The following is a 27,049-nucleotide window of genomic DNA, read 5'->3' as shown; positions in this document are numbered from 1 at the left end:
TTCATGCTTCCAGGGGATATGAACGCAAAATTTGTGGAATGGGTAAACGTGAATGAAAAGGGCCAATTTACTCACTCTGAGGCCTTAAAAAGTGTTTCTCCACCACATGAAGTGAAATAAATACCATTTGGAGGCCTTTATTGTTCAATCAAAAATGCCTGATTTTTGACAAAAGGGATAACCACCCCCCCTTACGACATGCTCCAGAAACTAAAAAAATGTGCCGTTTTCAAATGTTGCGTCTTTGAACTAAAATTCACATTTGTACGTGGATAATCACTTTTAGAGATCAAATGAGATGTTTAAAGTGATTTTCATGCTTCCAGGGGCCCTGAACGCAAAATTTGTGGAATGGGTAAACGTGAATGAAAAGGGCCAATTTACTCACTCTGAGGCCTTAAAAAGTGTTTCTCCACCACGGGAAGTGAATTAAATTACATTTTTAGGCCTTTATTGTTCAATCCAAAATGCCCAATTTTTGACAAAAGAGATAACCACCCCCCCTTACGACATGCTTCAGAAACTAAAAAAATGGTCCGTTTTCAAATGTTGCGTCTTTGAACTAAAATTCACATTTGCACGTGGATAATCACTTTTAGAGATAAAATGAGATGTTTAAAGTGATTTTCATGCTTCCAGGGGCCCTGAACGCAAGATTTGTGGAATGGGTAAACGTGAATGAAAATGGCCAATTTACTCACTCTAAGGCCTTAAAAAGTGTTTATCCACCTCGGGAAGTGAAATAAATAACATTTGGAGGCCTTTATTGTTCAATCAAAAATGCCAAATTTTTGACGAAAGAGATAACCACCCCCCCTTATGACATGCTTCAGAAACTAAAAAAAATGGTCCATTTTCAAATGTTGCGTCTTTGAACTAAAATTCACATTTGTACGTGGATAATCACTTTTAGAGATAAAAAGAGATGTTTAAAGTGATTTTCATGCTTCCAGGGGATATGAACGCAAAATTTGTGGAATGGGTAAACGTGAATGAAAAGGGCCAATTTACTCACTCTGAGGCCTTAAAAAGTGTTTCTCCACCACGGGAAGTGAAATAAATAACATTTGGAGGCCTTTATTGTTCAATCAAAAATGCCTGATTTTTGACGAAATAGATAACCACCCCCCCTTACGACATGCTCAAGAAACTAAAAAAATGTGCCGTTTTCAAATGTTGCGTCTTTGAACTAAAATTCACATTTGTACGTGGATAATCACTTTTAGAGATAAAATGAGATGTTTAAAGTGATTTTCATGCTTCCAGGGGCCCTGAACGCAAAATTTGTGGAATGGGTAAACGTGAATCAAAATGGCCAATTTACTCACTCTGAGGCCTTAAAAAGTGTTTCTCCACCACGGGAAGTGAATTAAATAACATTTTTAGGCCTTTATTGTTCAATCAAAAATGCCCAATTTTTGACAAAAGAGATAACCACCCCCCTTACGACATGCTTCAGAAACTAAAAAAATGTTCCGTTTTCAAATGTTGCGTCTTTGAACTAAAATTCACATTTGTACGTGGATAATCACTTTTAGAGACAAAATGAGATGTTTAAAGTGATTTTCATGCTTCCAGGGGCCCTGAACGCAAGATTTCTGGAATGGGTAAACGTGAATGAAAATGGCCAATTTACTCACTCTGAGGCCTTAAAAAGTGTTTCTCCACCACAGGAAGTGAATTAAATTACATTTTTAGGCCTTTATTGTTCAATCAAAAATGCCCAATTTTTGACAAAAGAGATAACCACCCCCCCTTACGACATGCTTCAGAAACTAAAAAAATGGTCCGTTTTCAAATGTTGCGTCTTTGAACTAAAATTCACATTTGTACGTGGATAATCACTTTTAGAGATAAAATGAGATGTTTAAAGTGATTTTCATGCTTCCAGGGGCCCTGAACGCAAGATTTGTGGAATGGGTAAACGTGAATGAAAATGGCCAATTTACTCACTCTAAGGCCTTAAAAAGTGTTTATCCACCTCGGGAAGTGAAATAAATAACATTTGGAGGCCTTTATTGTTCAATCAAAAATGCCAAATTTTTGACGAAAGAGATAACCACCCCCCCTTATGACATGCTTCAGAAACTAAAAAAAATGGTCCATTTTCAAATGTTGCGTCTTTGAACTAAAATTCACATTTGTACGTGGATAATCACTTTTAGAGATAAAATGAGATGTTTAAAGTGATTTTCATGCTTCCAGGGGATATGAACGCAAAATTTGTGGAATGGGTAAACGTGAATGAAAAGGGCCAATTTACTCACTCTGAGGCCTTAAAAAGTGTTTCGCCACCACGGGAAGTGAAATAAATAACATTTGGAGGCCTTTATTGTTCAATCAAAAATGCCTGATTTTTGACGAAATAGATAACCACCCCCCCTTACGACATGCTCAAGAAACTAAAAAAATGTGCCGTTTTCAAATGTTGCGTCTTTGAACTAAAATTCACATTTGTACGTGGATAATCACTTTTAGAGATAAAATGAGATGTTTAAAGTGATTTTCATGCTTCCAGGGGCCCTGAACGCAAGATTTCTGGAATGGGTAAACGTGAATGAAAATGGCCAATTTACTCTTTCTGAGGCCTTAAAAAGTGTTTCTCCGCCACAGGAAGTGAATTAAATTACATTTTTAGGCCTTTATTGTTCAATCAAAAATGCCCAATTTTTGACAAAAGAGATAACCACCCCCCCTTACGACATGCTTCAGAAACTAAAAAAATGGTCCGTTTTCAAATGTTGCATCTTTGAACTAAAATTCACATTTGTACGTGGATAATCACTTTTAGAGATAAAATGAGATGTTTAAAGTGATTTTCATGCTTCCAGGGGATATGAACGCAAAATTTGTGGAATGGGTAAACGTGAATGAAAAGGGCCAATTTACTCACTCTGAGGCCTTAAAAAGTGTTTCTCCACCACATGAAGTGAAATAAATACCATTTGGAGGCCTTTATTGTTCAATCAAAAATGCCTGATTTTTGACAAAAGGGATAACCACCCCCCCTTACGACATGCTCCAGAAACTAAAAAAATGTGCCGTTTTCAAATGTTGCGTCTTTGAACTAAAATTCACATTTGTACGTGGATAATCACTTTTAGAGATCAAATGAGATGTTTAAAGTGATTTTCATGCTTCCAGGGGCCCTGAACGCAAAATTTGTGGAATGGGTAAACGTGAATGAAAAGGGCCAATTTACTCACTCTGAGGCCTTAAAAAGTGTTTCTCCACCACGGGAAGTGAATTAAATTACATTTTTAGGCCTTTATTGTTCAATCCAAAATGCCCAATTTTTGACAAAAGAGATAACCACCCCCCCTTACGACATGCTTCAGAAACTAAAAAAATGGTCCGTTTTCAAATGTTGCGTCTTTGAACTAAAATTCACATTTGCACGTGGATAATCACTTTTAGAGATAAAATGAGATGTTTAAAGTGATTTTCATGCTTCCAGGGGCCCTGAACGCAAGATTTGTGGAATGGGTAAACGTGAATGAAAATGGCCAATTTACTCACTCTAAGGCCTTAAAAAGTGTTTATCCACCTCGGGAAGTGAAATAAATAACATTTGGAGGCCTTTATTGTTCAATCAAAAATGCCAAATTTTTGACGAAAGAGATAACCACCCCCCCTTATGACATGCTTCAGAAACTAAAAAAAATGGTCCATTTTCAAATGTTGCGTCTTTGAACTAAAATTCACATTTGTACGTGGATAATCACTTTTAGAGATAAAAAGAGATGTTTAAAGTGATTTTCATGCTTCCAGGGGATATGAACGCAAAATTTGTGGAATGGGTAAACGTGAATGAAAAGGGCCAATTTACTCACTCTGAGGCCTTAAAAAGTGTTTCTCCACCACGGGAAGTGAAATAAATAACATTTGGAGGCCTTTATTGTTCAATCAAAAATGCCTGATTTTTGACGAAATAGATAACCACCCCCCCTTACGACATGCTCAAGAAACTAAAAAAATGTGCCGTTTTCAAATGTTGCGTCTTTGAACTAAAATTCACATTTGTACGTGGATAATCACTTTTAGAGATAAAATGAGATGTTTAAAGTGATTTTCATGCTTCCAGGGGCCCTGAACGCAAAATTTGTGGAATGGGTAAACGTGAATCAAAATGGCCAATTTACTCACTCTGAGGCCTTAAAAAGTGTTTCTCCACCACGGGAAGTGAATTAAATAACATTTTTAGGCCTTTATTGTTCAATCAAAAATGCCCAATTTTTGACAAAAGAGATAACCACCCCCCCTTACGACATGCTTCAGAAACTAAAAAAATGGTCCGTTTTCAAATGTTGCGTCTTTGAACTAAAATTCACATTTGTACGTGGATAATCACTTTTAGAGACAAAATGAGATGTTTAAAGTGATTTTCATGCTTCCAGGGGCCCTGAACGCAAGATTTCTGGAATGGGTAAACGTGAATGAAAATGGCCAATTTACTCACTCTGAGGCCTTAAAAAGTGTTTCTCCACCACAGGAAGTGAATTAAATTACATTTTTAGGCCTTTATTGTTCAATCAAAAATGCCCAATTTTTGACAAAAGAGATAACCACCCCCCCTTACGACATGCTTCAGAAACTAAAAAAATGGTCCGTTTTCAAATGTTGCGTCTTTGAACTAAAATTCACATTTGTACGTGGATAATCACTTTTAGAGATAAAATGAGATGTTTAAAGTGATTTTCATGCTTCCAGGGGATATGAATGCAAAATTTGTGGAATGGGTAAACGTGAATGAAAAGGGCCAATTTACTCACTCTGAGGCCTTAAAAAGTGTTTCTCCACCACGGGAAGTGAAATAAATAACATTTGGAGGCCTTTATTGTTCAATCAAAAATGCCTGATTTTTGACAAAAGAGATAACCACCCCCCCTTACGACATGCTCCAGAAACTAAAAAAATGTGCCGTTTTCAAATGTTGCGTCATTGAACTAAAATTCACATTTGTACGTGGATAATCACTTTTAGAGATAAAATGAGATGTTTAAAGTGATTTTCATGCTTCCAGGGGATATGAATGCAAAATTTGTGGAATGGGTAAACGTGAATGAAAAGGGCCAATTTACTCACTCTGAGGCCTTAAAAAGTGTTTCTCCACCACGGGAAGTGAAATAAATAACATTTGGAGGCCTTTATTGTTCAATCAAAAATGCCTGATTTTTGACAAAAGAGATAACCACCCCCCCTTACGACATGCTCCAGAAACTAAAAAAATGTGCCGTTTTCAAATGTTGCGTCATTGAACTAAAATTCACATTTGTACGTGGATAATCACTTTTAGAGATCAAATGAGATGTTTAAAGTGATTTTAATGCTTCAAGGGGCCCTGAACGCAAAATTTGTGGAATGGGTAAACGTGAATGAAAATGGCCAATTTACTCACTCTGAGGCCTTAAAAAGTGTTTATCCACCACGGGAAGTGAAATAAATAACATTTGGAGGCCTTTATTGTTCAATCAAAAATGCCCAATTTTTGACAAAAGAGATAACCACCCCCCCTTACGACATGCTTCAGAAACTAAAAAAATGGTCTGTTTTCAAATGTTGCGTCTTTGAACTAAAATTCACATTTGTACGTGGATAATCACTTTTAGAGATAAAATGAGATGTTTAAAGGGATTTTCATGCTTCCAGGGGATATGAACGCAAAATTTGTGGAATGGGTAAACGTGAATGAAAAGGGCCAATTTACTCACTCTGAGGCCTTAAAAAGTGTTTCTCCACCACGAGAAGTGAAATAAATAAAATTTTTAGGCCTTCATTGTTCAATTAAAAATGCCCAATTTTTGACGAAAGAGATAACCACCCCCCCTTACGACATGCTTCAGAAACTAAAAAAATAGTCCGTTTTCAAATGTTGCGTCTTTGAACTAAAATTCACATTTGTACGTGGATAATCACTTTTAGAGATAAAATGAGATGTTTAAAGTGATTTTCATGCTTCCAGGGGATATGAACGCAAAATTTGTGGAATGGGTAAACGTGAATGAAAAGTGCCAATTTACTCACTCTGAGGCCTTAAAAAGTGTTTCTCCACCACGGGAAGTGAATTAAATAACATTTTTAGGCCTTTATTGTTCAATCAAAAATGCCCAATTTTTGACAAAAGAGATAACCACCTCCCCTTACGACATGCTTCAGAAACTAAAAAAATGGTCTGTTTTCAAATGTTGCGTCTTTGAACTAAAATTCACATTTGTACGTGGATAATCACTTTTAGAGATAAAATGAGATGTTTAAAGTGATTTTCATGCTTCCAGGGGCCCTGAACGCAAGATTTGTGGAATGGGTAAACGTGAATGAAAAGGGCCAATTTACTCACTCTGAGGCCTTAAAAAGTGTTTCTCCACCACGGGAAGTGAATTAAATTACATTTTTAGGCCTTTATTGTTCAATCAAAAATGCCCAATTTTTGACAAAAGAGATAACCACCCCCCCTTACGACATGCTTCAGAAACTAAAAAAATGGTCCGTTTTCAAATGTTGCGTCTTTGAACTAAAATTCACATTTGTACGTGGATAATCACTTTTAGAGATAAAATGAGATGTTTAAAGTGATTTTCATGCTTCCAGGGGCCCTGAACGCAAGATTTGTGGAATGGGTAAACGTGAATGAAAATGGCCAATTTACTCACTCTAAGGCCTTAAAAAGTGTTTATCCACCTCGGGAAGTGAAATAAATAACATTTGGAGGCCTTTATTGTTCAATCAAAAATGCCAAATTTTTGACGAAAGAGATAACCACCCCCCCTCATGACATGCTTCAGAAACTTAAAAAAATGGTCCGTTTTCAAATGTTGCGTCTTTGAACTAAAATTCCCATTTGTACGTGGATAATCACTTTTAGAGATAAAATGAGATGTTTAAAGTGATTTTCATGCTTCCAGGGGATATGAACGCAAAATTTGTGGAATGGGTAAACGTGAATGAAAAGGGCCAATTTACTCACTCTGAGGCCTTAAAAAGTGTTTCGCCACCACGGGAAGTGAAATAAATAACATTTGGAGGCCTTTATTGTTCAATCAAAAATGCCTGATTTTTGACGAAATAGATAACCACCCCCCCTTACGACATGCTCAAGAAACTAAAAAAATGTGCCGTTTTCAAATGTTGCGTCTTTGAACTAAAATTCACATTTGTACGTGGATAATCACTTTTAGAGATAAAATGAGATGTTTAAAGTGATTTTCATGCTTCCAGGGGCCCTGAACGCAAGATTTCTGGAATGGGTAAACGTGAATGAAAATGGCCAATTTACTCTTTCTGAGGCCTTAAAAAGTGTTTCTCCGCCACAGGAAGTGAATTAAATTACATTTTTAGGCCTTTATGGTTCAATCAAAAATGCCCAATTTTTGACAAAAGAGATAACCACCCCCCCTTACGACATGCTTCAGAAACTAAAAAAATGGTCCGTTTTCAAATGTTGCGTCTTTGAACTAAAATTCACATTTGTACGTGGATAATCACTTTTAGAGATAAAATGAGATGTTTAAAGTGATTTTCATGCTTCCAGGGGATATGAACGCAAAATTTGTGGAATGGGTAAACGTGAATGAAAAGGGCCAATTTACTCACTCTGAGGCCTTAAAAAGTGTTTCTCCACCACGTGAAGTGAAATAAATAACATTTGGAGGCCTTTATTGTTCAATCAAAAATGCCTGATTTTTGACAAAAGGGATAACCACCCCCCCTTACGACATGCTCCAGAAACTAAAAAAATGTGCCGTTTTCAAATGTTGCGTCTTTGAACTAAAATTCACATTTGTACGTGGATAATCACTTTTAGAGATCAAATGAGATGTTTAAAGTGATTTTCATGCTTCCAGGGGCCCTGAACGCAAAATTTGTGGAATGGGTAAACGTGAATGAAAAGGGCCAATTTACTCACTCTGAGGCCTTAAAAAGTGTTTCTCCACCACGGGAAGTGAATTAAATTACATTTTTAGGCCTTTATTGTTCAATCCAAAATGCCCAATTTTTGACAAAAGAGATAACCACCCCCCCTTACGACATGCTTCAGAAACTAAAAAAATGGTCCGTTTTCAAATGTTGCGTCTTTGAACTAAAATTCACATTTGTACGTGGATAATCACTTTTAGAGATAAAATGAGATGTTTAAAGTGATTTTCATGCTTCCAGGGCCCTGAACGCAAGATTTGTGGAATGGGTAAACGTGAATGAAAATGGCCAATTTACTCACCCTAAGGCCTTAAAAAGTGTTTATCCACCTCGGGAAGTGAAATAAATAACATTTGGAGGCCTTTATTGTTCAATCAAAAATGCCAAATTTTTGACGAAAGAGATAACCACCCCCCCTTATGACATGCTTCAGAAACAAAAAAAAATGGTCCATTTTCAAATGTTGCGTCTTTGAACTAAAATTCACATTTGTACGTGGATAATCACTTTTAGAGATAAAAAGAGATGTTTAAAGTGATTTTCATGCTTCCAGGGGATATGAACGCAAAATTTGTGGAATGGGTAAACGTGAATGAAAAGGGCCAATTTACTCACTCTGAGGCCTTAAAAAGTGTTTCTCCACCACGGGAAGTGAAATAAATAACATTTGGAGGCCTTTATTGTTCAATCAAAAATGCCTGATTTTTGACGAAATAGATAACCACCCCCCCTTACGACATGCTCAAGAAACTAAAAAAATGTGCCGTTTTCAAATGTTGCGTCTTTGAACTAAAATTCACATTTGTACGTGGATAATCACTTTTAGAGATAAAATGAGATGTTTAAAGTGATTTTCATGCTTCCAGGGGCCCTGAACGCAAAATTTGTGGAATGGGTAAACGTGAATCAAAATGGCCAATTTACTCACTCTGAGGCCTTAAAAAGTGTTTCTCCACCACGGGAAGTGAATTAAATAACATTTTTAGGCCTTTATTGTTCAATCAAAAATGCCCAATTTTTGACAAAAGAGATAACCACCCCCCCTTACGACATGCTTCAGAAACTAAAAAAATGGTCCGTTTTCAAATGTTGCGTCTTTGAACTAAAATTCACATTTGTACGTGGATAATCACTTTTAGAGACAAAATGAGATGTTTAAAGTGATTTTCATGCTTCCAGGGGCCCTGAACGCAAGATTTCTGGAATGGGTAAACGTGAATGAAAATGGCCAATTTACTCACTCTGAGGCCTTAAAAAGTGTTTCTCCACCACAGGAAGTGAATTAAATTACATTTTTAGGCCTTTATTGTTCAATCAAAAATGCCCAATTTTTGACAAAAGAGATAACCACCCCCCCTTACGACATGCTTCAGAAACTAAAAAAATGGTCCGTTTTCAAATGTTGCGTCTTTGAACTAAAATTCACATTTGTACGTGGATAATCACTTTTAGAGATAAAATGAGATGTTTAAAGTGATTTTCATGCTTCCAGGGGATATGAATGCAAAATTTGTGGAATGGGTAAACGTGAATGAAAAGGGCCAATTTACTCACTCTGAGGCCTTAAAAAGTGTTTCTCCACCACGGGAAGTGAAATAAATAACATTTGGAGGCCTTTATTGTTCAATTAAAAATGCCTGATTTTTGACAAAAGAGATAATCACCCCCCCTTACGACATGCTCCAGAAACTAAAAAAATGTGCCGTTTCCAAATGTTGCGTCATTGAACTAAAATTCACATTTGTACGTGGATAATCACTTTTAGAGATCAAATGAGATGTTTAAAGTGATTTTCATGCTTCAAGGGGCCCTGAACGCAAAATTTGTGGAATGGGTAAACGTGAATGAAAATGGCCAATTTACTCACTCTGAGGCCTTAAAAAGTGTTTATCCACCAGGGGAAGTGAAATAAATAACATTTGGAGGCCTTTATTGTTCAATCAAAAATGCCCAATTTTTGACAAAAGAGATAACCACCCCCCCTTACGACATGCTTCAGAAACTAAAAAAATGGTCCGTTTTCAAATGTTGCGTCTTTGAAGTAAAATTCACATTTGTACGTGGATAATCACTTTTAGAGATAAAATGAGATGTTTAAAGTGATTTTCATGCTTCCAGGGGATATGAACGCAAAATTTGTGGAATGGGTAAACGTGAATGAAAAGGGCCAATTTACTCACTCTGAGGCCTTAAAAAGTGTTTCTCCACCACGGGAAGTGAAATAAATAACATTTTTAGGCCTTCATTGTTCAATCAAAAATGCCCAATTTTTGACGAAAGAGATAACCACCCCCCCTTACGACATGCTTCAGAAACTAAAAAAATGGTCCGTTTTCAAATGTTGCGTCTTTGAACTAAAATTCACATTTGTACGTGGATAATCACTTTTAGAGATAAAATGAGATGTTTAAAGTGATTTTCATGCTTCCAGGGGATATGAACGCAAAATTTGTGGAATGGGTAAACGTGAATGAAAAGTGCCAATTTACTCACTCTGAGGCCTTAAAAAGTGTTTCTCCACCACGGGAAGTGAATTAAATAACATTTTTAGGCCTTTATTGTTCAATCAAAAATGCCCAATTTTTGACAAAAGAGATAACCACCTCCCCTTACGACATGCTTCAGAAACTAAAAAAATGGTCTGTTTTCAAATGTTGCGTCTTTGAACTAAAATTCACATTTGTACGTGGATAATCACTTTTAGAGATAAAATGAGATGTTTAAAGTGATTTTCATGCTTCCAGGGGCCCTGAACGCAAGATTTGTGGAATGGGTAAACGTGAATGAAAATGGCCAATTTACTCACTCTGAGGCCTTAAAAAGTGTTTCTCCACCACGGGAAGTGAATTAAATTACATTTTTAGGCCTTTATTGTTCAATCAAAAATGCCCAATTTTTGACAAAAGAGATAACCACCCCCCCTTACGACATGCTTCAGAAACTAAAAAAATGGTCCGTTTTCAAATGTTGCGTCTTTGAACTAAAATTCACATTTGTACGTGGATAATCACTTTTAGAGATAAAATGAGATGTTTAAAGTGATTTTCATGCTTCCAGGGGATATGAATGCAAAATTTGTGGAATGGGTAAACGTGAATGAAAAGGGCCAATTTACTCACTCTGAGGCCTTAAAAAGTGTTTCTCCACCACGGGAAGTGAAATAAATAACATTTGGAGGCCTTTATTGTTCAATCAAAAATGCCTGATTTTTGACAAAAGAGATAACCACCCCCCCTTACGACATGCTCCAGAAACTAAAAAAATGTGCCGTTTTCAAATGTTGCGTCATTGAACTAAAATTCACATTTGTACGTGGATAATCACTTTTAGAGATCAAATGAGATGTTTAAAGTGATTTTCATGCTTCAAGGGGCCCTGAACGCAAAATTTGTGGAATGGGTAAACGTGAATGAAAATGGCCAATTTACTCACTCTGAGGCCTTAAAAAGTGTTTATCCACCACGGGAAGTGAAATAAATAACATTTGGAGGCCTTTATTGTTCAATCAAAAATGCCCGATTTTTGACAAAAGAGATAACCACCCCCCCTTACGACATGCTTCAGAAACTAAAAAAATGGTCTGTTTTCAAATGTTGCGTCTTTGAACTAAAATTCACATTTGTACGTGGATAATCACTTTTAGAGATAAAATGAGATGTTTAAAGTGATTTTCATGCTTCCAGGGGATATGAACGCAAAATTTGTGGAATGGGTAAACGTGAATGAAAAGGGCCAATTTACTCACTCTGAGGCCTTAAAAAGTGTTTCTCCACCACGAGAAGTGAAATAAATAAAATTTTTAGGCCTTCATTGTTCAATCAAAAATGCCAAATTTTTGACGAAAGAGATAACCACCCCCCCTTACGACATGCTTCAGAAACTAAAAAAATAGTCCGTTTTCAAATGTTGCGTCTTTGAACTAAAATTCACATTTGTACGTGGATAATCACTTTTAGAGATAAAATGAGATGTTTAAAGTGATTTTCATGCTTCCAGGGGATATGAACGCAAAATTTGTGGAATGGGTAAACGTGAATGAAAAGTGCCAATTTACTCACTCTGAGGCCTTAAAAAGTGTTTCTCCACCACGGGAAGTGAATTAAATAACATTTTTAGGCCTTTATTGTTCAATCAAAAATGCCCAATTTTTGACAAAAGAGATAACCACCTCCCCTTACGACATGCTTCAGCTACTAAAAAAATGGTCTGTTTTCAAATGTTGCGTCTTTGAACTAAAATTCACATTTGTACGTGGATAATCACTTTTAGAGATAAAATGAGATGTTTAAAGTGATTTTCATGCTTCCAGGGGCCCTGAACGCAAGATTTGTGGAATGGGTAAACGTGAATGAAAAGGGCCAATTTACTCACTCTGAGGCCTTAAAAAGTGTTTCTCCACCACGGGAAGTGAATTAAATTACATTTTTAGGCCTTTATTGTTCAATCAAAAATGCCCAATTTTTGACAAAAGAGATAACCACCCCCCCTTACGACATGCTTCAGAAACTAAAAAAATGGTCCGTTTTCAAATGTTGCGTCTTTGAACTAAAATTCACATTTGTACGTGGATAATCACTTTTAGAGATAAAATGAGATGTTTAAAGTGATTTTCATGCTTCCAGGGGCCCTGAACGCAAGATTTGTGGAATGGGTAAACGTGAATGAAAATGGCCAATTTACTCACTCTAAGGCCTTAAAAAGTGTTTATCCACCTCGGGAAGTGAAATAAATAACATTTGGAGGCCTTTATTGTTCAATCAAAAATGCCAAATTTTTGACGAAAGAGATAACCACCCCCCCTTATGACATGCTTCAGAAACTAAAAAAAATGGTCCGTTTTCAAATGTTGCGTCTTTGAACTAAAATTCACATTTGTACGTGGATAATCACTTTTAGAGATAAAATGAGATGTTTAAAGTGATTTTCATGCTTCCAGGGGATATGAACGCAAAATTTGTGGAATGGGTAAACGTGAATGAAAAGGGCCAATTTACTCACTCTGAGGCCTTAAAAAGTGTTTCGCCACCACGGGAAGTGAAATAAATAACATTTGGAGGCCTTTATTGTTCAATCAAAAATGCCTGATTTTTGACGAAATAGATAACCACCCCCCCTTACGACATGCTCAAGAAACTAAAAAAATGTGCCGTTTTCAAATGTTGCGTCTTTGAACTAAAATTCACATTTGTACGTGGATAATCACTTTTAGAGATAAAATGAGATGTTTAAAGTGATTTTCATGCTTCCAGGGGCCCTGAACGCAAGATTTCTGGAATGGGTAAACGTGAATGAAAATGGCCAATTTACTCTTTCTGAGGCCTTAAAAAGTGTTTCTCCGCCACAGGAAGTGAATTAAATTACATTTTTAGGCCTTTATTGTTCAATCAAAAATGCCCAATTTTTGACAAAAGAGATAACCACCCCCCCTTACGACATGCTTCAGAAACTAAAAAAATGGTCCGTTTTCAAATGTTGCGTCTTTGAACTAAAATTCACATTTGTACGTGGATAATCACTTTTAGAGATAAAATGAGATGTTTAAAGTGATTTTCATGCTTCCAGGGGATATGAACGCAAAATTTGTGGAATGGGTAAACGTGAATGAAAAGGGCCAATTTACTCACTCTGAGGCCTTAAAAAGTGTTTCTCCACCACGTGAAGTGAAATAAATAACATTTGGAGGCCTTTATTGTTCAATCAAAAATGCCTGATTTTTGACAAAAGGGATAACCACCCCCCCTTACGACATGCTCCAGAAACTAAAAAAATGTGCCGTTTTCAAATGTTGCGTCTTTGAACTAAAATTCACATTTGTACGTGGATAATCACTTTTAGAGATCAAATGAGATGTTTAAAGTGATTTTCATGCTTCCAGGGGCCCTGAACGCAAAATTTGTGGAATGGGTAAACGTGAATGAAAAGGGCCAATTTACTCACTCTGAGGCCTTAAAAAGTGTTTCTCCACCACGGGAAGTGAATTAAATTACATTTTTAGGCCTTTATTGTTCAATCCAAAATGCCCAATTTTTGACAAAAGAGATAACCACCCCCCCTTACGACATGCTTCAGAAACTAAAAAAATGGTCCGTTTTCAAATGTTGCGTCTTTGAACTAAAATTCACATTTGTACGTGGATAATCACTTTTAGAGATAAAATGAGATGTTTAAAGTGATTTTCATGCTTCCAGGGGCCCTGAACGCAAGATTTGTGGAATGGGTAAACGTGAATGAAAATGGCCAATTTACTCACTCTAAGGCCTTAAAAAGTGTTTATCCACCTCGGGAAGTGAAATAAATAACATTTGGAGGCCTTTATTGTTCAATCAAAAATGCCAAATTTTTGACGAAAGAGATAACCACCCCCCCTTATGACATGCTTCAGAAACTAAAAAAAATGGTCCATTTTCAAATGTTGCGTCTTTGAACTAAAATTCACATTTGTACGTGGATAATCACTTTTAGAGATAAAAAGAGATGTTTAAAGTGATTTTCATGCTTCCAGGGGATATGAACGCAAAATTTGTGGAATGGGTAAACGTGAATGAAAAGGGCCAATTTACTCACTCTGAGGCCTTAAAAAGTGTTTCTCCACCACGGGAAGTGAAATAAATAACATTTGGAGGCCTTTATTGTTCAATCAAAAATGCCTGATTTTTAACGAAATAGATAACCACCCCCCCTTACGACATGCTCAAGAAACTAAAAAAATGTGCCGTTTTCAAATGTTGCGTCTTTGAACTAAAATTCACATTTGTACGTGGATAATCACTTTTAGAGATAAAATGAGATGTTTAAAGTGATTTTCATGCTTCCAGGGGCCCTGAACGCAAAATTTGTGGAATGGGTAAACGTAAATGAAAAGGGCCAATTTACTCACTCTGAGGCCTTAAAAAGTGTTTCTCCACCACGGGAAGTGAATTAAATAACATTTTTAGGCCTTTATTGTTCAATCAAAAATGCCCAATTTTTGACAAAAGAGATAACCACCCCCCCTTACGACATGCTTCAGAAACTAAAAAAATGGTCCGTTTTCAAATGTTGCGTCTTTGAACTAAAATTCACATTTGTACGTGGATAATCACTTTTAGAGACAAAATGAGATGTTTAAAGTGATTTTCATGCTTCCAGGGGCCCTGAACGCAGGATTTCTGGAATGGGTAAACGTGAATGAAAATGGCCAATTTACTCACTCTGAGGCCTTAAAAAGTGTTTCTCCACCACAGGAAGTGAATTAAATTACATTTTTAGGCCTTTATTGTTCAATCAAAAATGCCCAATTTTTGACAAAAGAGATAACCACCCCCCCTTACGACATGCTTCAGAAACTAAAAAAATGGTCCGTTTTCAAATGTTGCGTCTTTGAACTAAAATTCACATTTGTACGTGGATAATCACTTTTAGAGATAAAATGAGATGTTTAAAGTGATTTTCATGCTTTCAGGGGATATGAATGCAAAATTTGTGGAATGGGTAAACGTGAATGAAAAGGGCCAATTTACTCACTCTGAGGCCTTAAAAAGTGTTTCTCCACCACGGGAAGTGAAATAAATAACATTTGGAGGCCTTTATTGTTCAATCAAAAATGCCTGATTTTTGACAAAAGAGATAACCACCCCCCCTTACGACATGCTCCAGAAACTAAAAAAATGTGCCGTTTTCAAATGTTGCGTCATTGAACTAAAATTCACATTTGTACGTGGATAATCACTTTTAGAGATCAAATGAGATGTTTAAAGTGATTTTCATGCTTCAAGGGGCCCTGAACGCAAAATTTGTGGAATGGGTAAACGTGAATGAAAATGGCCAATTTACTCACTCTGAGGCCTTAAAAAGTGTTTATCCACCAGGGGAAGTGAAATAAATAACATTTGGAGGCCTTTATTGTTCAATCAAAAATGCCCAATTTTTGACAAAAGAGATAACCACCCCCCCTTACGACATGCTTCAGAAACTAAAAAAATGGTCCGTTTTCAAATGTTGCGTCTTTGAAGTAAAATTCACATTTGTACGTGGATAATCACTTTTAGAGATAAAATGAGATGTTTAAAGTGATTTTCATGCTTCCAGGGGATATGAACGCAAAATTTGTGGAATGGGTAAACGTGAATGAAAAGGGCCAATTTACTCACTCTGAGGCCTTAAAAAGTGTTTCTCCACCACGGGAAGTGAAATAAATAACATTTTTAGGCCTTCATTGTTCAATCAAAAATTCCCAATTTTTGACGAAAGAGATAACCACCCCCCCTTACGACATGCTTCAGAAACTAAAAAAATGGTCCGTTTTCAAATGTTGCGTCTTTGAACTAAAATTCACATTTGTACGTGGATAATCACTTTTAGAGATAAAATGAGATGTTTAAAGTGATTTTCATGCTTCCAGGGGATATGAACGCAAAATTTGTGGAATGGGTAAACGTGAATGAAAAGTGCCAATTTACTCACTCTGAGGCCTTAAAAAGTGTTTCTCCACCACGGGAAGTGAATTAAATAACATTTTTAGGCCTTTATTGTTCAATCAAAAATGCCCAATTTTTGACAAAAGAGATAACCACCTCCCCTTACGACATGCTTCAGAAACTAAAAAAATGGTCTGTTTTCAAATGTTGCGTCTTTGAACTAAAATTCACATTTGTACGTGGATAATCACTTTTAGAGATAAAATGAGATGTTTAAAGTGATTTTCATGCTTCCAGGGGCCCTGAACGCAAGATTTGTGGAATGGGTAAACGTGAATGAAAATGGCCAATTTACTCACTCTGAGGCCTTAAAAAGTGTTTCTCCACCACGGGAAGTGAATTAAATTACATTTTTAGGCCTTTATTGTTCAATCAAAAATGCCCAATTTTTGACAAAAGAGATAACCACCCCCCCTTACGACATGCTTCAGAAACTAAAAAAATGGTCCGTTTTCAAATGTTGCGTCTTTGAACTAAAATTCACATTTGTACGTGGATAATCACTTTTAGAGATAAAATGAGATGTTTAAAGTGATTTTCATGCTTCCAGGGGCCCTGAACGCAAGATTTGTGGAATGGGTAAACGTGAATGAAAATGGCCAATTTACTCACTCTAAGGCCTTAAAAAGTGTTTATCCACCTCGGGAAGTGAAATAAATAACATTTGGAGGCCTTTATTGTTCAATCAAAAATGCCAAATTTTTGACGAAAGAGATAACCACCCCCCCTTATGACATGCTTCAGAAACTAAAAAAAATGGTCCGTTTTCAAATGTTGCGTCTTTGAACTAAAATTCACATTTGTACGTGGATAATCACTTTTAGAGATAAAATGAGATGTTTAAAGTGATTTTCATGCTTCCAGGGGATATGAACGCAAAATTTGTGGAATGGGTAAACGTGAATGAAAAGGGCCAATTTACTCACTCTGAGGCCTTAAAAAGTGTTTCGCCACCACGGGAAGTGAAATAAATAACATTTGGAGGCCTTTATTGTTCAATCAAAAATGCCTGATTTTTGACGAAATAGATAACCACCCCCCCTTACGACATGCTCAAGAAACTAAAAAAATGTGCCGTTTTCAAATGTTGCGTCTTTGAACTAAAATTCACATTTGTACGTGGATAATCACTTTTAGAGATAAAATGAGATGTTTAAAGTGATTTTCATGCTTCCAGGGGCCCTGAACGCAAGATTTCTGGAATGGGTAAACGTGAATGAAAATGGCCAATTTACTCTTTCTGAGGCCTTAAAAAGTGTTTCTCCGCCACAGGAAGTGAATTAAATTACATTTTTAGGCCTTTATTGTTCAATCAAAAATGCCCAATTTTTGACAAAAGAGATAACCACCCCCCCTTACGACATGCTTCAGAAACTAAAAAAATGGTCCGTTTTCAAATGTTGCGTCTTTGAACTAAAATTCACATTTGTACGTGGATAATCACTTTTAGAGATAAAATGAGATGTTTAAAGTGATTTTCATGCTTCCAGGGGATATGAACGCAAAATTTGTGGAATGGGTAAACGTGAATGAAAAGGGCCAATTTACTCACTCTGAGGCCTTAAAAAGTGTTTCTCCACCACGTGAAGTGAAATAAATAACATTTGGAGGCCTTTATTGTTCAATCAAAAATGCCTGATTTTTGACAAAAGGGATAACCACCCCCCCTTACGACATGCTCCAGAAACTAAAAAAATGTGCCGTTTTCAAATGTTGCGTCTTTGAACTAAAATTCACATTTGTACGTGGATAATCACTTTTAGAGATCAAATGAGATGTTTAAAGTGATTTTCATGCTTCCAGGGGCCCTGAACGCAAAATTTGTGGAATGGGTAAACGTGAATGAAAAGGGCCAATTTTCTCACTCTGAGGCCTTAAAAAGTGTTTCTCCACCACGGGAAGTGAATTAAATTACATTTTTAGGCCTTTATTGTTCAATCCAAAATGCCCAATTTTTGACAAAAGAGATAACCACCCCCCCTTACGACATGCTTCAGAAACTAAAAAAATGGTCCGTTTTCAAATGTTGCGTCTTTGAACTAAAATTCACATTTGTACGTGGATAATCACTTTTAGAGATAAAATGAGATGTTTAAAGTGATTTTCATGCTTCCAGGGGCCCTGAACGCAAAATTTGTGGAATGGGTAAACGTGAATGAAAAGGGCCAATTTACTCACTCTGAGGCCTTAAAAAGTGTTTCGCCACCACGGGAAGTGAAATAAATAACATTTGGAGGCCTTTATTGTTCAATCAAAAATGCCTGATTTTTGACGAAATAGATAACCACCCCCCCTTACGACATGCTCAAGAAACTAAAAAAATGTGCCGTTTTCAAATGTTGCGTCTTTGAACTAAAATTCACATTTGTACGTGGATAATCACTTTTAGAGATAAAATGAGATGTTTAAAGTGATTTTCATGCTTCCAGGGGCCCTGAACGCAAGATTTCTGGAATGGGTAAACGTGAATGAAAATGGCCAATTTACTCTTTCTGAGGCCTTAAAAAGTGTTTCTCCGCCACAGGAAGTGAATTAAATTACATTTTTAGGCCTTTATTGTTCAATCAAAAATGCCCAATTTTTGACAAAAGAGATAACCACCCCCCCTTACGACATGCTTCAGAAACTAAAAAAATGGTCGGTTTTCAAATGTTGCGTCTTTGAACTAAAATTCACATTTGTACGTGGATAATCACTTTTAGAGATAAAATGAGATGTTTAAAGTGATTTTCATGCTTCCAGGGGATATGAACGCAAAATTTGTGGAATGGGTAAACGTGAATGAAAAGGGCCAATTTACTCACTCTGAGGCCTTAAAAAGTGTTTCTCCACCACGTGAAGTGAAATAAATAACATTTGGAGGCCTTTATTGTTCAATCAAAAATGCCTGATTTTTGACAAAAGGGATAACCACCCCCCCTTACGACATGCTCCAGAAACTAAAAAAATGTGCCGTTTTCAAATGTTGCGTCTTTGAACTAAAATTCACATTTGTACGTGGATAATCACTTTTAGAGATAAAATGAGATGTTTAAAGTGATTTTCATGCTTCCAGGGGCCCTGAACGCAAAATTTGTGGAATGGGTAAACGTGAATGAAAAGGGCCAATTTACTCACTCTGAGGCCTTAAAAAGTGTTTCTCCACCACGGGAAGTGAATTAAATTACATTTTTAGGCCTTTATTGTTCAATCCAAAATGCCCAATTTTTGACAAAAGAGATAACCACCCCCCCTTACGAAATGCTTCAGAAACTAAAAAAATGGTCCGTTTTCAAATGTTGCGTCTTTGAACTAAAATTCACATTTGTACGTGGATAATCACTTTTAGAGATAAAATGAGATGTTTAAAGTGATTTTCATGCTTCCAGGGGCCCTGAACGCAAGATTTGTGGAATGGGTAAACGTGAATGAAAATGGCCAATTTACTCACTCTAAGGCCTTAAAAAGTGTTTATCCACCTCGGGAAGTGAAATAAATAACATTTGGAGGCCTTTATTGTTCAATCAAAAATGCCAAATTTTTGACGAAAGAGATAACCACCCCCCCTTATGACATGCTTCAGAAACTAAAAAAAATGGTCCATTTTCAAATGTTGCGTCTTTGAACTAAAATTCACATTTGTACGTGGATAATCACTTTTAGAGATAAAAAGAGATGTTTAAAGTGATTTTCATGCTTCCAGGGGATATGAACGCAAAATTTGTGGAATGGGTAAACGTGAATGAAAAGGGCCAATTTACTCACTCTGAGGCCTTAAAAAGTGTTTCTCCACCACGGGAAGTGAAATAAATAACATTTGGAGGCCTTTATTGTTCAATCAAAAATGCCTGATTTTTGACGAAATAGATAACCACCCCCCCTTACGACATGCTCAAGAAACTAAAAAAATGTGCCGTTTTCAAATGTTGCGTCTTTGAACTAAAATTCACATTTGTACGTGGATAATCACTTTTAGAGATAAAATGAGATGTTTAAAGTGATTTTCATGCTTCCAGGGGCCCTGAACGCAAAATTTGTGGAATGGGTAAACGTGAATCAAAATGGCCAATTTACTCACTCTGAGGCCTTAAAAAGTGTTTCTCCACCACGGGAAGTGAATTAAATAACATTTTTAGGCCTTTATTGTTCAATCAAAAATGCCCAATTTTTGACAAAAGAGATAACCACCCCCCCTTACGACATGCTTCAGAAACTAAAAAAATGGTCCGTTTTCAAATGTTGCGTCTTTGAACTAAAATTCACATTTGTACGTGGATAATCACTTTTAGAGATAAAATGAGATGTTTAAAGTGATTTTCATGCTTTCAGGGGATATGAATGCAAAATTTGTGGAATGGGTAAACGTGAATGAAAAGGGCCAATTTACTCACTCTGAGGCCTTAAAAAGTGTTTCTCCACCACGGGAAGTGAAATAAATAACATTTGGAGGCCTTTATTGTTCAATCAAAAATGCCTGATTTTTGACAAAAGAGATAACCACCCCCCCTTACGACATGCTCCAGAAACTAAAAAAATGTGCCGTTTTCAAATGTTGCGTCATTGAACTAAAATTCACATTTGTACGTGGATAATCACTTTTAGAGATCAAATGAGATGTTTAAAGTGATTTTCATGCTTCAAGGGGCCCTGAACGCAAAATTTGTGGAATGGGTAAACGTGAATGAAAATGGCCAATTTACTCACTCTGAGGCCTTAAAAAGTGTTTATCCACCAGGGGAAGTGAAATAAATAACATTTGGAGGCCTTTATTGTTCAATCAAAAATGCCCAATTTTTGACAAAAGAGATAACCACCCCCCCTTACGACATGCTTCAGAAACTAAAAAAATGGTCCGTTTTCAAATGTTGCGTCTTTGAAGTAAAATTCACATTTGTACGTGGATAATCACTTTTAGAGATAAAATGAGATGTTTAAAGTGATTTTCATGCTTCCAGGGGATATGAACGCAAAATTTGTGGAATGGGTAAACGTGAATGAAAAGGGCCAATTTACTCACTCTGAGGCCTTAAAAAGTGTTTCTCCACCACGGGAAGTGAAATAAATAACATTTTTAGGCCTTCATTGTTCAATCAAAAATGCCCAATTTTTGACGAAAGAGATAACCACCCCCCCTTACGACATGCTTCAGAAACTAAAAAAATGGTCCGTTTTCAAATGTTGCGTCTTTGAACTAAAATTCACATTTGTACGTGGATAATCACTTTTAGAGATAAAATGAGATGTTTAAAGTGATTTTCATGCTTCCAGGGGATATGAACGCAAAATTTGTGGAATGGGTAAACGTGAATGAAAAGTGCCAATTTACTCACTCTGAGGCCTTAAAAAGTGTTTCTCCACCACGGGAAGTGAATTAAATAACATTTTTAGGCCTTTATTGTTCAATCAAAAATGCCCAATTTTTGACAAAAGAGATAACCACCTCCCCTTACGACATGCTTCAGAAACTAAAAAAATGGTCTGTTTTCAAATGTTGCGTCTTTGAACTAAAATTCACATTTGTACGTGGATAATCACTTTTAGAGATAAAATGAGATGTTTAAAGTGATTTTCATGCTTCCAGGGGCCCTGAACGCAAGATTTGTGGAATGGGTAAACGTGAATGAAAATGGCCAATTTACTCACTCTGAGGCCTTAAAAAGTGTTTCTCCACCACGGGAAGTGAATTAAATTACATTTTTAGGCCTTTATTGTTCAATCAAAAATGCCCAATTTTTGACAAAAGAGATAACCACCCCCCCTTACGACATGCTTCAGAAACTAAAAAAATGGTCCGTTTTCAAATGTTGCGTCTTTGAACTAAAATTCACATTTGTACGTGGATAATCACTTTTAGAGATAAAATGAGATGTTTAAAGTGATTTTCATGCTTCCAGGGGCCCTGAACGCAAGATTTGTGGAATGGGTAAACGTGAATGAAAATGGCCAATTTACTCACTCTAAGGCCTTAAAAAGTGTTTATCCACCTCGGGAAGTGACATAAATAACATTTGGAGGCCTTTATTGTTCAATCAAAAATGCCAAATTTTTGACGAAAGAGATAACCACCCCCCCTTATGACATGCTTCAGAAACTAAAAAAAATGGTCCGTTTTCAAATGTTGCGTCTTTGAACTAAAATTCACATTTGTACGTGGATAATCACTTTTAGAGATAAAATGAGATGTTTAAAGTGATTTTCATGCTTCCAGGGGATATGAACGCAAAATTTGTGGAATGGGTAAACGTGAATGAAAAGGGCCAATTTACTCACTCTGAGGCCTTAAAAAGTGTTTCGCCACCACGGGAAGTGAAATAAATAACATTTGGAGGCCTTTATTGTTCAATCAAAAATGCCTGATTTTTGACGAAATAGATAACCACCCCCCCTTACGACATGCTCAAGAAACTAAAAAAATGTGCCGTTTTCAAATGTTGCGTCTTTGAACTAAAATTCACATTTGTACGTGGATAATCACTTTTAGAGATAAAATGAGATGTTTAAAGTGATTTTCATGCTTCCAGGGGCCCTGAACGCAAGATTTCTGGAATGGGTAAACGTGAATGAAAATGGCCAATTTACTCTTTCTGAGGCCTTAAAAAGTGTTTCTCCGCCACAGGAAGTGAATTAAATTACATTTTTAGGCCTTTATTGTTCAATCAAAAATGCCCAATTTTTGACAAAAGAGATAACCACCCCCCCTTACGACATGCTTCAGAAACTAAAAAAATGGTCCGTTTTCAAATGTTGCGTCTTTGAACTAAAATTCACATTTGTACGTGGATAATCACTTTTAGAGATAAAATGAGATGTTTAAAGTGATTTTCATGCTTCCAGGGGATATGAACGCAAAATTTGTGGAATGGGTAAACGTGAATGAAAAGGGCCAATTTACTCACTCTGAGGCCTTAAAAAGTGTTTCTCCACCACGTGAAGTGAAATAAATAACATTTGGAGGCCTTTATTGTTCAATCAAAAATGCCTGATTTTTGACAAAAGGGATAACCACCCCCCCTTACGACATGCTCCAGAAACTAAAAAAATGTGCCGTTTTCAAATGTTGCGTCTTTGAACTAAAATTCACATTTGTATGTGGATAATCACTTTTAGAGATTTGGGGCCTCATGTAGGTAAATAAATTTTACCGGTCCTTAAATACCGAGCCGTACCGAATCGGCAAATTAGAATCGGTAAGTTACATGTAGGTAAAAATTCGGTAACAGTTACCGATTCGGTAACAGTCGGTAAATACGAATCGGAATTCACCGATTCGGTAAATACCGAGGTGATAATTACCGAATCGGAAAATACCGAGGTGGTATCTACCGAATCGGAAAATACCGAGGTGGTATCTACCGAATCGGAAAATACCGAATCGGTACGTACGGATTCGGTAAATAACATCACATGACTTGACGAAACCGCTAATCCTGTGCAACGACAGCCCACCCAACCAGGAACTGCCCACAACCAGGCAGGTGTACACAATTAGCCGACCCTGGAGAGGCTCGGAGTGCAGAGGAGAGGCAGGGAGCAGTTGCATGTGCGAGCGGGAAACGAACAGCATGTCCAGCCAGAGCACACAGAAAGACGGAGGGGAAAGGAGGAGGAAGCTCAAATTCAGCCCCAAGGAACTCCAGGTGCTGGTGGAGGAGGTGGTGAAGCAGCACCAGAAGCTGTTTGGGAGGCAATCCCTGCAAGTGCCTGAGGCCGAAAAGCGCAACATATGGCTGGCCATCCAGGCGCAGGTCAATGCTGTGGGAGTGACCCACAGGGAAATTGAGGTCCTCAAAAAGCGCTGGTATGACCTGAGGATTGTGACCAAGAGGAAGATGGGCGACATCCAGAAGGAGGCCAGCCAGACCGGAGGTGGAACCAACAGGGCACCTGCCCTCACCGAACTGGAGGAGCTGGTGGCGGCCACACTCGAGCAAGAGAGCGTCGTGGGTCTTGGGGACGCCGACAGCTCTGCCAGAGCCGCAACACACCAAGGTAAGACGAAAGCACAGCAATGTAGCCGCCCCTACCCCTATCCCACATCCCCCATTGTGACACGAGAATCACACTGCAGTCCACACGTGTCAGTGCAGACAGGCAATGCATTCCGGGAGATGTAGTCAGGGCAACACTAACCATGACGTAAATGTCACAGGGCAACAAGGCATGTCACGCACTCGAGGCACAAGGAGACAGAGGACAGATTGGAATGTGAAATAATTTATTGTGACGCTTGCAATGCAGCCCTTCGGGGACACTGAGCCAATGTTGTTTTTCTGTCCACAGATGTGACATCATGCAGTACAGGGCATGCTGCAGGGGAGACGGCACACCGGCCACAAAAATCACCTCTAGCCAGCACGAGTGCAGACCAGGGAGCAGGCCCACTTGCAGCCGCACCACCTACGCAGCCAGCCTCGCCGCACACAGAGCCAGCATCACCTCACCGAGAGCCAGCATCACCACCACCAGAGCCAGCATCGCCACTCATGTTCGATTCACCGGCCACATCTCCGCTTGCAGGTGTGAGAATGAGGAGGCGTCCAGCAGCCAGGCTACGAGCCTTAGACACCTCGTCAGACGACAGCATGGGCCCAGAAGACCGCACCGGGCCCCAGGAAGGGAGCCATCCCACTGTGCCCCAAACATCACAGGCAGCACAGACGGGAGCAAGAGGGCGCCGCAGGTCGCGTGTCCAGAGTCCACCAGCACCCACTGACGGCCATGGTGTCTTCTTGGGGCTCGAGGGCCAAATGTTGAAGCAACAGCGCCTGCAATCAAAGGCAGTAATGTCAGTCCAGAGGCACATGCGGGTGATGAGGACAAGCTTAGTCAACATGGACACAAACATTGGCGGCATGGCTGCGGGCATTCGGGACATGTCCCAGTCAATCCAGCAGTTGTGCAGCAAATTAGATGCTGACATCGAAGCACGGCGCCGGGAACGCCAGAGAAGGGACACTACCAGCAGGGCACTCAACCGTCTGGCAACTGCGACTTCCCTACTTTGCCGGCGCTCTGTGACGATGCAGGAGGGCCTAACACAGTGCTGCAGCGACCTGTCACGGGGGATGGTGCAGGTGACAAGTGCACTAGGGGTGCTATTGACAAGTCAGGCGTCGACAACTGCTGCAGGGGATGCTGCGGAGAGCATCGACACCAGCAGCAGCATCACACCCCCCGTCCCCGAAGCACGCAGGAGCAGCAGGCGGCTTGGGGTTGGCTCTAGTGAGGATGCACAGGCCGTGCAATCCACCACTGCAGCGCGTATGCGCAAACATTGATGTGGCCCTGCTTATCCACTTGCCATTGGGTGACGTAACCCTGGACATACTCATTGTATAGATGGTATATTGCCAGATTGGCCTGTTCATGTGTTCATGGCGTGGTGCCACATTAAACTACGTCATGACTTCTCACGACTCGCTGTGTCCCCTCACTTACTCAGAAATAGTTGCATGTGATCTCTGCCCGTCTCTCTCTCCCATCGATTGCAGTTGGCACTCTAGCTGCGCTGCCCTCTGGCTGGCCTGACTCATCCTCGTTGTCCTCAAAATATGTTAGATCCACATCTGTACCTTTTTTCGTGGCAAGGTTGTGCAGCATTGCACAAGTGGCAATTATCTTGCAGCAGGTGATGGGTTTGTACTGGCGTGCGCCTCCGCTCTTGTGGAGGCAGCGGAACCTGCTCTTCAGCAGTCCAAACGTGCGCTCCACCACATTGCGTGTAGATTTGTGGGCCACGTTGTATCGTCTCTCACTCTGGGTTGCTGGGTGTAGGTAGGGAGTGAGGATGAATGAACGGCATGCATATGCACTGTCGCCTGGATGAGTAAAAGGGAACCATCAGTTACATGCCTCTATACACTCTGATTTGCAGGTTTCAAGGGGCGTCACTGTTACTTACCCAGCAGGTATCCCTCTCCGAATTCTCCGGCTCTCAGTCGTGTGTAGATCCCACTATTCTGGAAGATGTAAGAGTTGTGGGTGCTCCCAGGAAACTTTGCAACAATATCTGTGATGATGTTCCCTGCATCACAGATCACCTGCACATTGATGGAGTGGGTGGACTTCCTGTTCCTGTAGATGTGCTCTGTGTCAGCTGGAGGACAGATTGGGATGTGTGTACCATCAATACAGCCGATGACATGGGGGAACTGTGCCATGTGATAAAAGTCTGTTTTTGTTTTCTGCAGTGCAGCCTGTGTGTTTGGGAAGCTGATGTAGTGGTGCATTCTCTGCATCATGGCATCCAGGAACTTCCTGAAGAAACGTGACAGGCAACTCTGGGATACCCCACCCACCGCAGCTATCACCACCTGATAACTGCCGGATGCCAACAGATGTAGGCTGCAGAGCACCTGCACATGTGGGGGTATGGCGTGCGCCCTTCTTATTGGCTGGTCCAGGAGTGGGTGAAGGTCCCTGATTAAGTCCATGTTGGTTTCGGGGTGTAGCCTGTACCTCTCATGTATCTCTGCATCGGTCAGCTGGAATAGTGTGATGCGCTGTCTGTAGATTTGTTCCTCCCGTCGCCACACCCTCAGTCCTGCTGCCTGTAGACGTAGGCGCCTTGCAATGACGTACATGGCGGCCATGTTGTCCACGCTGTTGCATTTTGGGATTGCTTATGTGCATTGTTGATGGTTACCACCTGCTTTCCATCCGTGTTAATTACCGACTCTTATTTACCGATTTTCCTGGAT

This window comes from Triturus cristatus, chromosome 12, assembly GCF_964204655.1.
Source record: "Triturus cristatus chromosome 12, aTriCri1.1, whole genome shotgun sequence".
NCBI lineage: Eukaryota > Metazoa > Chordata > Amphibia > Caudata > Salamandridae > Triturus > Triturus cristatus.
The sequence above is the reverse complement of the archived record's forward strand: the minus strand, read 5'-3'. Positions refer to the sequence as shown.